This window comes from Falco biarmicus, chromosome 8 (assembly GCF_023638135.1).
Source record: "Falco biarmicus isolate bFalBia1 chromosome 8, bFalBia1.pri, whole genome shotgun sequence".
In the NCBI taxonomy this organism is placed as follows: Eukaryota; Metazoa; Chordata; class Aves; order Falconiformes; family Falconidae; genus Falco; species Falco biarmicus.
The window spans coordinates 19,131,754-19,142,489 of NC_079295.1; the positions used below are offsets into that span (position 1 = coordinate 19,131,754).

The window sequence follows — 10,736 nt, forward strand, 5'->3', positions numbered from 1 at the left end:
CAGGCCCCGCCGCCTCCCCCCGCCGCGGCTGCGCGTTCCCGCCTCTTGCCCGCGGCGCGCGCTGGCCGCCGTTGGCGGGCTGGTACGTGTCCGCCTGCGGCCGGGCGGCTGCCGTGTGACAGGGGAGCCACCGGAACGGCCCTGAGGGAGACGTAGTCAGGCGGGTTAAAATACTTTGTAGGAAGGAAAAGGAAAGGAGGGACTGTGATGGTTCCAGAGGACTTCTGCAGGAGTATCAGGGCGTGCCTGAGGCGCCCACGACTTTCTGAAAGAAATTACACGTCTCCACGTATTGTTTTTATCCTGGAGATGCTACAGAGAGGCAACTAAAAGGCTTGTTCTCCAGAGACTGTTTAGCATTCACCCTTCGAAAGCGAGGGTAGGTTAGTGTATTTCTAGTTGAATACCGAAACGAATCCAAAATTTTTTTATAAACTTCTCCATGTCTTCTGAAGCAGAAGCATTGCATGTGTCTTAATGGCGTTTGTCATCATAAACTAGCATAGGGAGTTTAAAAGAAAGGGTCTTCTCTAGGAATTTTGTACAGAATAAAGCATAGTTAAGCCCGTACATAATTTTTTTTTCCTTATCTGGAAAATGACATCAAGAAAAACAGCATTCTAAAAAACTGCGCTTAAAGTTTCTTCAGCCTTGGTTATCTTTCTGTCAGTACTAGTAGTTACTTCAGTATGATGACCTAACCCAGACAGGAGGTGCTGGCACTTACCCCTTCAAAAATATGTTACGTAAAGGAGTAAACCAATTGATGTGGCTTTACTGAAAGGTTTGTTGGTGGCTCCCCTCCCTGTGAAATGCTTGGCTGGGTTATGAATCGCCACAAATTCAGGATTAGCAGGTGATTTAATTTCCTTGTATCTTTACCCTGCAGTTCCTACAAAAAAAAATAATCTCTTGAGTTTTAGATTAGCATCTTTTATTTATGCAAATGTGTAAAAACCTGTTTGATTAACTAAAGAGAATTTTCCTAATAAGTTGAGAAATTTCCAAAAGGTTTAGAAATATTTTCCTACTATTGTGTACAGAAGTTGAAAGAAGTTTTTAGATTATTCCTATATTTTGAACTCTGTGAGAAGGTAGGTGAGTTCCTAGAAAGTAGAACTCGCTGGAAATCTCAGCAGCCTCCAGACATTTTTTGCACTGGCGCCAAAACCAACGATTTTCATCTTCCTTTTCCCAACTGACTAAACCACATAATTTAGCTTTTTATTTCAAATAAAATTCTTCACATATGTGTCATTTACGTTGCTTGTTTTCTTGCCCCTGTTACCCACAGGGTGAGACATACAATAGTACTGGCTAAATATGTCTCTCACTTTCAGAGGTTCTTATAATTTATACAGCTGCTGCCTCACCGAATTTGAAGAGTATCATGCCTTTATTAGTTTGACTGTCATTCATTTCACAGTTAAGTGTCACTCACGGAGGCTGATTGTCTTGCAGTCTCATTTGATTGCACAGCCATACACAGATCACATTTGAATTCTACATTTTCAGTTCATGATCATCCTCTGTGTAATCAATTGTACAGAATGTAGTAATTTTATAATGTAGAGCTTACTGCACTGACATAAAAGACAAGCCAGTAAATGAGGGAAGTGCACATTTTACAAAGATTTGCAGATGCTGATGAAAATTTTGCACAAGTTTGAGGTCTTAGATGAAAAATAATAATTTTTGAGGCAAACGATTTTCTGCTAGTAAAGTGGTTTCAGTTTGGTTGTTATCTAGTAGAATATTGCTTCCCATTTTGGATCACCCATTTCCTTCCTTAAGAGAAAATGTAGCATTTAATACACCTGTATCTATTCTGGCTGATGTAGTTTCATAGTCAGATGAAGCTTCATATTTGGTAGTAGATGTGGTATTGGTGATCTATGCAGATGGCTAACATGCTTTTCTTTTTCTCTTAGCACTGTTTGCAAACACATACTCTCCGCCTGTAAGCCAAGGAACAGTAGTTTGTACCCGGTTCAAAAAAAAAGTGGGAAAGGCTTTTAACTTCTATATTGAAATGTCAGTTTCTCTTCATTGCCTGTTTTTGTTGTGGGTTTATTGAAGGTTTTTATTGCTTGATTCTTGCATAGCATTTGTTTGTGAAGTGAATCTTTGGATATGTAAATATTGATGGTGAAATTGTCCAAAGGTTTTTTAGTGTTATACAGAGATTAAGATGCAAATATGAAATTGATCTTGAATTCTAGTCTCCAGAATAGTAATGTTAATGGAGCCAATTCATTGAATCATGTATATTTTCCATGAGCCTCTTAGACTGCAGAAACAAAAGGACTCATTATTAATTAAATGTTAGCATTGTGATAGTTTTGTAAATGTAGTTGGTTTGAATATATTTACGTTTCATACTTTGAAAAGGACACAAACTACAATTTTAATAAGAAGGCCTGAGTGCTGTATAGTAAAATGTTCGTGTGAGCTTCAGGATAAGATTAACATTCAGTTCTTTTTTCTGGGTTGTAGAGATACGGTGTTTTTAAACATGGGCAAGTGTTACTGCAGACACTTGAGTATCATGCAAGCAACTACAGCTTCTGCTATCCTCTTCATTTAGAAACAATTGTTTTCATCTCTGATTTGAATTGCTGAGCTTTGGTTAACAAAGACAGAATAATATATTAGTGTAAAGTCTGGTAACATTTTGGCAATTCTTGTACTTGTATGCAGTGCAGGGTACATGAAATTCTTTTACTTCATCTGTTAATACACAGAACCAATAACCTGATTCTTGATATTAGAATTAGTAGCATGATTATGCTACAGTATTTGCTTTATTTCAGAAATTGTTAAGAATACTCTTTATATATATATGTACGCATACATACATTTGTATACACACACACTCCAGAAATAACAAATCCTAAAGACCCTTTCTACTTAAGATTGTGCCAATTCAAATGTTTTGTGCCCCAGAACTCTGGCAGTCTCTGGAGGACTTATTTGCAGTGGTTTGAGATAGAATTTCCACTTTCTGTTTTTTTCCTGTGGAAGTCACTGAATGCATTTAGATACATCAGCTGCTTCAATTTACAGTCTCCTGTATTAACTTTAATAATTGATAAAGGTGTGTTTGAAGTAATGAGTCTATGAGCTAGTTTGAAGCACACACACACATACTTGTCCCCCAGCCTAGAACAGGTTTAGTAATCTCCAGCAAACATTTGGGAAAATAACACCAAACTCTTGCAAGTTAGGTTTGAGTCTGTTAGACTCACATCTGTCAGAGACTTTAGACCAATTTTGCATGACTTATATTCCTCAAGAGCTACATCTCAGAGCTGTGATCCAGGAGATGAAAGAGATCAAACAATTAGCAACTGGCTCAAAAATACTTTTATACTGCTTTCCTTTTGTATGGTTTCATTCAGGGACAAGGGATTAATTCTTTCTACAAATTATATCTATATATAAAATATCCTTTAGAATATTTAATATTTGTACCACATATGTATTGTGGAAAAGAATCCTGCATTTTTGATTGCTATAAAAAGGAATAGTTTCCTAAACATTTTTTTCTCATTTGCTTTGCTCTTCTTTGGATGCTAATTACATCTGAATATATTAGACTATTTTATTCCATAACCTGCTTCTCTCTATGTTTTAACTGAATTTTCTTAAAATTTTATTTGCTTGAACCCTTCTGGCAAAAATTAAAGGAAGAAGTGTGTATTGAGAATGATATTAGGAGTAACTGAACAATAAAACCTCTAGCAGCGAAGGAAAGAGAGCTTGCTGAGATGTCATTATAACATAGTTGGATCTGTAACTTTGTGCACAAGATTTTCACATTTATTGTCTAGATCTTAGGATAGGGGGAATTCTGTTACTAGCAAAATTATGCCCTAGACAAAGTGTAAGGGTGTCATATTAAAGTGTCAACAGTCCTATTTTAGGAGCTTACTTGAGATAATGTATTGTATGCCAAACGTTCTATGTGCTGAATTTGCACAAGCCTCCAGGGTAAATTTAGGGCCTTCTTAAAAGCAATATATACTTTGTTTATGCTAGATTTTTTTTTGTTAACAAACATACATTTTCTTTAAATGTAGATCAAATAGCAGTATATGCTAGGGGAAAAAAAGAATGTGATTGCCACTTACAGTTGAAAAGCCCAGGTAAAATGAAATGTAATATGTTGTATTTGACATGCCATTGCATGAGGAGTCAGCTGTACTAAGACTTGTGTAATAGAATCATCACAAATGGGGAAAAGGTAAGAAGTACAAGATTTCTAGAATATTTTTTAATTGGGATTCATGTTTACACAGGAAGAAAAACAACTTCAGATGCTGAAGAAATGAGAAAAATGGATGTAGCAGGTAATATTTGCTGTTCTTGAAATCAAAATTGTAATATGATTTTCTTAGTGTTCATTCTTTGTTACTAAGATTTGGAAAACAACAGTTAGCAGTAATTGTACAGCTAACTGAACAGTATTATTTGGTACATTTTTTTAAGGCAAGGAACTGCAGGTGGATTTCCTGCTTGCCTACGTATCTGTGCAAGAGAGTGGGGCAGCGGAAATAAATCTTGTTCTTTCCTTGACTGCAATGCAGATCTGGCTCTGGGAGGGGTTTTCATATCCACAGGACCAGACACATGGTCAGCGTTCAGCCAATAGTTAGCCTTACATCTGGCACTGGTTTTTTGTGGCTCAAAATGCCTTTTCTGACTGCTAAACGTGAAAACCCCTCACTTTTTTTCTAAATTGAATTTGCACACATTCTTCAGACTGTGATTTATAGCAAACATAATTTTAACTGTTTATCTCGTATACACTGTAGCTACCCCAACAGCTACTTCGCCAACAACTGCCACAGGCAGGATTTTTTAAAAAACAAAGCTACATAGGTGATTCCTTTCCGGTACTCAACTCTTCCAGCTATGCTTAAGCTGCTAGGATCATGCTTTTTGATGGCAAGCTGTGTTTTAATCAGTTTGTAAATTGTACTGCACACTCCACTGGCAAGTCAGATAAAACACCTGACCTGATATTTTGAATTTATTTTTTACATAATTATCTTCTAGTCTGTTGTTGCTGAGAAACATTTTATTCATTTAATAAAATGTATTTGAGATTTTTAGATTACCATGATGCCAGGACATACATACAGTTCTTTATATATAGCATGAAACATATGTGAATAAGGTTATGTCTTTCAAAAGCTGCCAAAATACATTTAAATTCCAGAGGGTAATACCACATGTGCTAATGTTTGTATTTGGAACATTAAGGCGTATCTGTTTTAAAAAAATCATCAATTCTTTCTAATGAATTCCATACAAGTTTTCTTTTTTCTTTCCTAACATAGGATTTTGTATTTAGTAAGGAATAGATATTGCTAAATACAAAATATTATGCCCTAAAATATGAGTGGTTCTAATTTAAACCAATATCATAAGCATTATAATAGTTTCTGCTAAGTATCTTATAATTCTTTTTCACTACGTTTAATATGATTGTACTGACCAATACCAGGAGTTCAGTGGAGATGATGGGCAAGTAGAATAAAACTCTGGTGAATGTCAAGAACTAATATACTCATGGCTGATTAAATCACTTAATTAAGAGAAATGTATTGAAACTGCTGGGAGAATATAGCCAAAAGTGAGGAAACTGTGGCTGCTAGTTAGTCATGTGTACATTCAGAGACATCAGGTGTGTAATCTGATGTGTTCCATGGAAAATTGGGTTATGAGTTTAAAAAAACACCATGTAATGCTAGAATATTTGCCACAGAAATGGCTGCACATGCTTGTTTACCAAATATTGTAGGTCATGTGCAAGAAACACAGCTGGAAAATGCTGAGTAGTGGAAATATTTATGGCAATATATAACCTGATGACATTTCTGCCTTCAGGACACACATGGTTTGAATTCATTGGCCATATAATTAATCATTTTCTATGTGTTAATAAGAGGATGGTAATATAAGCAGATAGATTATGCAAGAGAAATATAATATAAAGTCAACCGTAATTCATAAAAATGTATTAATGGTTAAGGCTGTAACTTCCAAACAAGTTATGTTGTGTAAATAGGAATAATTCAGATTTAAAATGTTGCTATTTTTGATTTTGGAAAAATGACAGGCAAGTATTTTTTGTGGTTTCCCCTGAAACCTGTCACCCTTGGTGAAACTAATATAAAAATTAGTACCTTTTTAATGCAACCATAACACTGTTGTAGTTGTATCACCTGCATTTAGCATGTACTTCATCAACCTACGTTATCCAGATGTCAGAGGACTTTGTACCAGATATAGTTAAAATGTAGTTTGATTTTGTAGTGTTTAAGGGATTTAATAAACTGTCAAACAATGTCCCCAAAGCATACAAAAAGTCTTGGATAAAGGTTTTAGAGTTACAAAATCAGTTTCTTGTGTGATGTACATTCCTTGTATTTTATGTTTGGCTGAGGATGAGGCCTAAAATCTGAGCAGGCCTAAGTCATTTTGCCGATAATACCCGTTTTCATATTCTTTCTGGGTGCCATTTCAGAGACTTGTTGGTCAAAACATGCAGACAAATGGGTCTGTCTGCTTCACTTCAGAGGGACCAACTCAAAGAAGTATCATCTGTGACACTGTGACTTTGGAGTTTCTTTCCAAGTTTAGTCAACCAAGAAGGCTGTACTAGTTTGAATATTAGCTGTAGTTGTACCGTAGAATTTCCAATGATAAAAATAGTTTCTTATATTTTTGTGTCTATCAGTATACAATATTTTATTTAAAAATCAAGAAAGTTACTTGTAACATGTAAATACAGAAAATACACAGCTGGCTATTTCTGTAATTTAAAGTTGCCATTTTATTTAAGCAAGAATTAACTGCTTTTTATGTTTTCGTATAGACATGTGCTAACCCTCTAGTACACCTGTTGCTTTTATTCCCTCCCTCTTGTGAAGTTAGCTATGGGATTAACAGATTTAGTTATTTTTAATTCTGTTCTGTATTCCTGTGCCCAAACAAAGCCTCTGTCTTGCCTATTTTTTTAGTTTAACACCCTCCCAAGAGTTTCAGAAAGCAGATTGATGCAATTATATAGCACATCCCAGTGGAAAACTAGGACTACTCTATCAGGCCTGGAGCAGCGAGGCAATATTCCAAGCTGACTGCTGGAAACCACAAATCTTGACCATTATTGCAAAACTTGTGATAGGAGCACAGAGAAGAGTATTATTAGCCAGTCATGAGGTATTAAATTATACATGACTTCAGCACTGCTGAAACATCAGCCACCAGCCTAAAGCTCTTCCCTTTTTCTGTTTTGTTCACTTCAATGACAAGAGGTGGATTTTCCTGTTTTGACCTTTGGATTAAATCTGTCAATATTGATTTTAAAATCTGCCTACTGTTCACCTTGTGAACTCAGGTTTTTGGGTGTTTTTTTTGTGAAATCCATATCTGAGATCCCATTGATGTTAAACCACAAGTATGTTATGTTTCCAAGTGGTTTACATGCATTTTGGTCTTAGGAAGCTGAGGGAATTGCCAGTATGTAAGCTGAAAAATATCTGTATATGTTTCACCCTGTTATTAGGGTTTTACTTAGTGGTATTCCAGTAAGAATAGAACATAAACTTTAGGCTGTTTTAGCATGACTTCTATATGTCTGCAGTCGCAAGCTTTTTACTCTAACAAAAGCTAATTACTGGACCAAAACAGCTGCTGCTGGATTACTTCTCTGTGAAGGGTAAGGAGGAGAAGGGAGTATTTTGGTATCAAATACAGTTTCTTTTGGAATGTGCATGTCCCTACTACATGCTGCTAGATATTATCTTGGCTTGATAACTGTCCCACAAACCTTCAGTTCCTCATAGCAGAGGCCATGTTCCTTTGTTGGCTGCCTTACATAAAAGATACTAGTATGCCAGAACCTACATTATTTACCACAGTATGAATACCATCAGTGCAGAAAGTCTCCTCAACCTTGCCAAAACTGCCTCAAACTTTCCTGAGACTCTCCTGGACACTGCTGCTCTTTCTAGAGCTTTGTGTTACTGCCTCTGCTGAGGACTGTATGGGAAATTTGCTACAAAACACTGTAGGACTGCCAATTTGTTACTTGTAAGTTACAGTTCAGTCTTGTAAGGTCACAGTTTAGGTAGGATGATTGGGAAAGAGGAGTAGACTAGAGTTCTGTCTTATTTGTGACAATCAGCTGTGTTTAACCATTCTGGAAGGAACTGAGTTATAAATACACACAGAATTATGAGTATTTTGAAAAATTAAAATAATACATAATTGCTCATTGTTACTTCGGGAGGGGAGGGAAATAATCTGTGTTTCTAATAAAATCTGGCAAAATGCTGTTTTCATAATGCTGATATTTTATATATGTATATATTTATTATTATTTTTTTTACTGCTGGCAGTATTTAGTTACGACTTCAGCTATGGTAATGGAGGATGTTTTCCAACATCCCATGATTTAACATGTTGGATTGTGAATTGAAGCAGCTGAAGTATAGGCCCACATTCCCCTCTCCTTACTATTTTTGAAGATGGTAACTTCCAGCAGGGGAGGTACCAGACAACAGGCAGTGTGCAAATGACTTAAATCTCTGCAGCTGTTGGCTCATTTCTATTCTGTTGCCACATGTTGTTATCAGTAATTTGTGACATTCATCAAATCTGGAAAGTGTGTATGTTTTTCCTTTTTTGTAATGTATGTGCTACCAGTGCAGTTAAGCTGAATGCTAAAGTATTAATGCAGTTTGTTTTATTACTCTGGCAATACTGCCCTAGCAATTACTGCTCAACAGACAGACTCTGTTCTGGAAAAAAAATATCTAGGTGAGATACAGCAAGGGAAAAAAAGTCATTATCTCTGAGCTAATCAGAAAGACTACCTTACTTTTTTTTTTTTTTTTTTATTTTCTGTTGTTCTTAAAAATTATATATAGCAAGGGAAAATTATATAAGAAAGAGGGGGCTTGATGAACTTAATGGAGGGAGGTTACAGAAACAAATAAACCCCTTTGTTTTCTTTACAGTATAAATGCTTGGTGAATTTCAGACTCTGGATGTTTCTGTGATTGTATTTACAGATAAGGTAATCTGTACTAATTCAGCTGGAATTGCTATCAAATTAGTAAACACTTGAGGCCATATAGAGTTTGCCTAAATACATTTATGTGATAGGCTAAAAGATTTCTGCTAAAGCTTACATCCATCCATTGTACTAGTGATATATCCTAGCTGACAAAATTCAGATTCCAAGCTGCGTTTTTCCACAATCTGGAGGTGTTTTGTTTCTAGGTTTGCTTTCTGATCTCTTGATAGACATTGTCTTTTACTGATGAGTGAACTGCAACCTTGCTCTTTTTGTATCTTCCCCTTTTTTTTACTTTATCATTGTATCTTCCATTTTATTACTATCACCTATTTTGAACGTATGTTGTAAACATCTTTATCCTAATCATAATTTTATTTTTATATTTATAATTTGTATTTTTTTCCAGGCTCTTCTTTTTTTTTTTTTTTTTTTTAAGATGGCTGATATAGTACAGAGTAAATTTAATTAAATGTTAATAATTAATGCTTATAATAAATACATCTTACTTGCAATGCCACATTAGTATTTTGCTCTGAGATCTGAATCCGGGACTTTTATCATTGTACACAGATTTCTGATCCTTGCACAGCATTCCACTGCAGTTGGTCCTTGGTAAAGAAGGAGTCATTCTTTACGAAACTGATTGGATGACCAGGATCTAGATTATGCCTGAATGGTGGATCTGAATTTTATAATAATGGTGATACTGATTTAATATATCGGTTCTGTTGCAAAATAAAATATGTTGAGTCATAAATTCAGTCCTATTTGTTGAAATAATTTATTCATTCAAGATAGGAACAAAAATTAAAGTTTACCTTGTGCGTTTATTTTAATGTTACATTCCTAAATCATGTAACATTTGTCTTCCTTTTGACAGTGTCCAAGTAGACTGGCTAGCTTAAATGCTAGTTGTAAGAGTACAAATTGTCCTTTATGTGTGTCATAATATTTGAAACCATCTTCTCATACATAAACCAATAGGTTAAGCAGTGTTAGATTTAAAATCTTGTATGTTCTGGCAAACAAAACAAGGCAGATTCATGCTATACTATACCATTTCTTTATTTCTTTAGGAAGAATCAGGATTTGGGATATCAAACCTGAATCCCTTTTGCAAAAAAAGACATTAAATACTTTTGACACCTCTACAATAGTATTATCTGAAAGAATATTGGATTCATCAGTAAGAATTGTTTGGTCTTGTAGTACTAAGGCTCTCATCCAGCCAGCATTGTGGCTGGTTATATATGAAGATGTAATATAAATCTCTTACTAGACTTAATATATACTAGCATTGAAGAAAAGGTTGCTAAATTCCTAAAAATGGATGAACCTGTGCTGAAAGTATTGTGTTCAAAACAATACATTTGTCAAATAAGTCTCAGATGGTGACTTACGTATTTGTTTTATTCCCCAAACAGCTTTGTATACAATTTAAATCAGTGAAAACTAGTGGTATTATGAAGCCTGGTCTAGCTTTGTGAGTGACTTCCCCCCCCCCCCCCCCCCCCCCCCCGCCCGCACCGTTCCACATATAAATACTGAGAAGCTTGGCATAAAGAACGCAGCCTGGGGCATACCCCATAAAACTTACAATGCAATTAAATGAGCAATTTCTACTGGAAATAAAATGGGTATG

At 35.5% G+C, this 10,736-nt stretch overlaps 1 long non-coding RNA gene across 1 annotated transcript; it reads left to right on the forward strand.

The window, feature by feature from the left end:
- The first annotated feature begins 115 nt into the window (after positions 1-115).
- On the forward strand, positions 116-9,827 carry LOC130153461 (uncharacterized). The gene is made up of 3 exons (XR_008823392.1): positions 116-379; positions 4,302-4,352; positions 9,665-9,827. It is a non-coding gene; the product is annotated as an uncharacterized LOC130153461 (long non-coding RNA).
- The last annotated feature ends 909 nt before the right edge of the window (positions 9,828-10,736 follow it).